This window comes from Pteropus alecto, unplaced genomic scaffold, assembly GCF_000325575.1.
Source record: "Pteropus alecto unplaced genomic scaffold, ASM32557v1 scaffold50, whole genome shotgun sequence".
In the NCBI taxonomy this organism is placed as follows: domain Eukaryota; kingdom Metazoa; phylum Chordata; class Mammalia; order Chiroptera; family Pteropodidae; genus Pteropus; species Pteropus alecto.
In genome coordinates, this window is record NW_006431918.1 from 2,425,501 (window position 1) to 2,429,976 (window position 4,476).

Genomic DNA, 4,476 nt, shown 5'->3' on the forward strand with positions numbered 1-4,476 from the left:
AACTGGGGTCATTTTTCAAAGAATGACAATTAATGTCATAATTAGGAAAATAAATCCTTCTGGCCATTAAGATGGGGTCTAATATTCTGAGGTATCATTTGGGTTTTTTCTGGTGCGTGTGTTAATGGCTTTTGTAAATGTAAGAGCGATATTTGATGCTTAGAGGAGAAAATTTTTGCAGAGAAGTTCGGAATTTTGAAGGTTTAAATACAAAATACAAATACATATATATATATCTATGTGTGCATATGTGTATATGTACGTATACATGTATACATGACTAAAGTGAACAACATGAGAATGATTATTGCTGTTCCTCAGTGAGTCCAGGATAAGAGGGAATAATTAATAACAAACCACTGGAGATTTCTATTTAGTGTCTGAAAAAAAATTTTCTAGAGGACTAATGACATTGAACTGAGTCCCAATGTAGAGATAATTTTCTTCAAGATAATTTGAAATTGGAGTGTGCAGTCCTGCTGATCAGATGTCTCCTGGGTGATCAAATGAGAGTTTAGAGAATAGGCTGGTTGTCCCAGCCACAATTTAAGGCTTATTCAAATACCTGTCAACTTTCAAATTGAAACAGCTGTTATAAAACCTTTGCAAATTGGAGAAGCTATAAATAAAATAAACACAGTCTAGGTTAAACATAATGCTACATGAAAATATGTCATAATTTTTGTTGGCTTCTCATTATTTCCAACTGTCATCATATCAGTATGGAAAATACAGATATATTTATTTCAAAGCTTATTGTAGCTTGGTCCTATGTGATTTCTTTTTATTAATTAACTAGGTAATCTAATAAACATTGATCGATCCCCATCTATATACAAGATATTTCTCCAGATACTGGAAATATAGCAGTCAGTAAACCATTCAAACAGTGTTGCCTTAAGGGAGCTTACATTTTAGTGAAGGGATGAGGCTTACAATTAAAAAAAAGTAAAAGACATAGTATGTTAGAGGATGATAAATGTTGTGAATAAAAAGAAGGCCCGGAAGGGGAATAACTTTGTGTGTGTCGTGGGGAGATGCTATTATAATTTTAAGCAAGCTAGTGAAGGAAAGCTTTACTAAGAATGTGGTATGGAAGGTTTATTATGACATTACTATAAAAGAAATGAAAACAGTGTATTTCAAAGATACGATAGATACTACATAGACCATGAGATCTAACGACAGTACGATTATGTTACAAATTATTTTTTAAAAGGTAAAAGAAAAAAATGTCCTGCATATTTGAATTATTTAAAACCAGCTAAATAATTCACTATGTATACATCATTTTAATTGTTTTCTATATGACTTATCTGACTTTACCAATTACCTCAATAGAAGAAGGTGATGTTAATCTGCAATAGTCGATAGGTATACCTCTATTTCTCAACCACTCTAAGTCTTGTTTTTTTAACTTGAAATATGGAGGTAATATTAATAATAACACCTATCTTCAAGGGATTTTTAGAGATGCAATAAACTAATGCCTATAAAACCCTTAGCATAAGACTTAGAACAGAGTAAGCCTGCAATAATGTTAGCTATGATTATTATCATTTTATATAACAATCAATTGCTTGCCTAAGGTGGTAAATTATTTAGAAAAATATTGTGATTATTCTCTCTCTGTACTAAGCCTCTATGCAATGTGGCTTTGCAGGTAACTTCATTAAGAGATGGAGCCTATTTTCCCTACGCTTAAATCTAGATGCTCTTGTCAATTGTTCTGACCAATAGAGATAAGCCCACATTAGCCTGCTGGAAGATAAGAGACCATGTGGACCAGCACAGTCAGTTGGGTGCCTCAGCCTAGCCCCAGAGATGTATGGAGCCCAGCCAAGATCAATGAAGTGCTACCCAAATTAAAGCCAACTGGAGGCAAATAGCGAGCTCGGGTGAGAGCAGCAGAATCACCCAACAGACCCAAGATCTCATTAGGAATAATAAGTGGGGATTGATTTAAGGTACTAAGTTTTGGGGTAATTTGTTACACAAGCATAGCTAACTGATACATTTGCTATATGCCAATTACTAAGAAACAGACACAGAGGAGGTGAAGGAGGATGAAGCATAGATCTGGAGGGACAGACAGAGCCCATCCACATAGCTGCTGCTCTACAGAATGCCCTGCTTAAGTTCTTCCACTGTATCCTTCCTCTCCTGCTGCCTGGAGAAAACCTGCTCATCTATCCAGGCTCAATTCCAGAATCACTCTCCACCTCCTCTATGCACCAGAAGGCTGACCTCTGAGGACTGCATCATCCCATGGGTTGATGGAATTTGACCAAAGAGAGACCCTAGGTAGAGATTAGAGTGTGGTTGTAGAGAAAAATCTGGATAAATACTCCCCTGGTTCCTTTCTTGAAAGGCCACAAGTTGACAACGGTTGTATTCCTCTATCAAAGGCCACATCTGCTGGGCCATCCTCCCCTCAGCTCTATCAAAATGACAGTCTCTCTGTGTCCAGCAGCAGTGCTTTCCTGGGCTGCCAGCCCACATTTGCTCAGTCATCCCATCTGGGGTAACTTAACTTTGCCTCCACCTTTGGAAATAATGGCTTCTTCCAATCTCACCCTTTTTTTATTTAAAGGAATAACAGCTTTGATGAAATATAATTCACATACCACACAATTTGCTCATTTAAAGTATATAATTTAATGATTTATAACATATTCACAGCGTTGTGCAGTCATTACCACAATTAATTTTAGAATATTTTCATCATCGTCTCAAAAAACCTTGTACCATTTCCTCCACCATCTCAGGCTCAAGCAACTACTAGTCTATTTTCTACCTGTATGGATTTGCTCAATGTTGGCATTTCATATAAATAAAATCATATAATATGTGGCCTTTTTGTGACTGGCTTCTTTCATTTAACATAATGCTTTCAAGTTTCATCCATATTGTAGCATTTATCGGTATTTCATTCATTTTAATTGGAAAATAATATTTTGTTTAGAGATATACCACATTTTATTTATCCATTTGATTGATATTTGGGTTGTTTCCACTTTTTTGGCTGTTATGAATAATGTTGTTGTGAACATTGTGTATACATTTTTATGTGTACCTATATTTTCATTTCTCTGAGTGTATGTGGAGGAGTGTAATTGCTGGGTTATATGACAACTCTGTTTAACCTTTCTAGGACCTGCGATGTTTTATAAAATGATTACACTCTTTTACCTTCCCACCAGCAATATATGAGGGTTCCTATTTTCCACATACTCACCAACATTTATCTGCCTTTTTTTTATTATAGTTGTCTTAATGTATGTGAAGTGATACCTCACTGAGGTTTTGATCTGCATTTCCCTCATGGGTAATGATGTTGAGCATTTTTTTATTTGCTTACTGACTATTCTTCTATCTTTTCTGGAGAACTATCTTTTCAGATCCTTTGCCCATTTTAAACTCCCAATCTCTTAAACACTTCCTTTGTCATTGCCTGGATTCCTGCTAGGATCCCAACTGATATGTATTACGACCATCTAGATTTATAGCAACTTGTGCTAGTCGTGCAAACAAAAAGAAGAAAATTTCTATAATACTACACTGACCTGGCAATTTCTTTTTAACTGAGGCTGCATCTCAACATGATCTCTTAATGATCTACTTTTCATTAGAATCATTTATTGTTAAAACATCCTAAAAACACAAGACTGGGTACCTTTTGATCCAAGTCATAGGAAGTGGAATTTTAGGGCTCTGGTTTTGCATTACGAACATTCCCAGCATGCTTTAAAAAGCCCTGGCATTTGAAACATCTTAATAGGAAAAGCTATAGATTGAAGATGGCCTTCTCATGTCAAAATAATCCAGTTGGGTAAAAGCCAACAGCTCCAATAAAGTTGGGGTTTGGAGCCACACAGAAATAGGTTTGAATATCTACTCTATTATTTCTTGGCTGCATGATTTTAGACAAGTTATTTGACCATATCAGCCTCAGTTTCCTCAACTGGAAAATTAAGATAATAGTATTACTATATATAAAATAGTTGTGATATGTAAGTAAAATAATGAGACACCTGGAAAGAATAATGATGAACAAGTTTTCCTTTCTCTCTGTTCTTGTACTGCTATTTCATGTTAGTCTGGTTTTGGTACTGAAAAGTATCTCTTTCCTCCATAATGCTAAGTTTGTGACACCAGAATTTATGCATTATGTTACCAAAGACACATTTCATCTATGAGACTGATAAATACATTTAATTATAGGCTTTATTATAAAAAATTATAAGATTCTTTGAAAAAATTCATTTCCTTTCTCAAAAACAACAGTGAATTAGACAAAGTGCTAGGCCTCATAGAGTTTACATTCCTGTTGTGAAGACAGGCAATCTATTTATCTATTTATACGATTGTAGGCCAAACAATAAAATTGTACTTAGGGAGTCTCTCCATCAACTTATAAACTTCAGAAATAGCCTTGTTATTTATCTAAAACATGAATGAGATCACGAGGTTGGG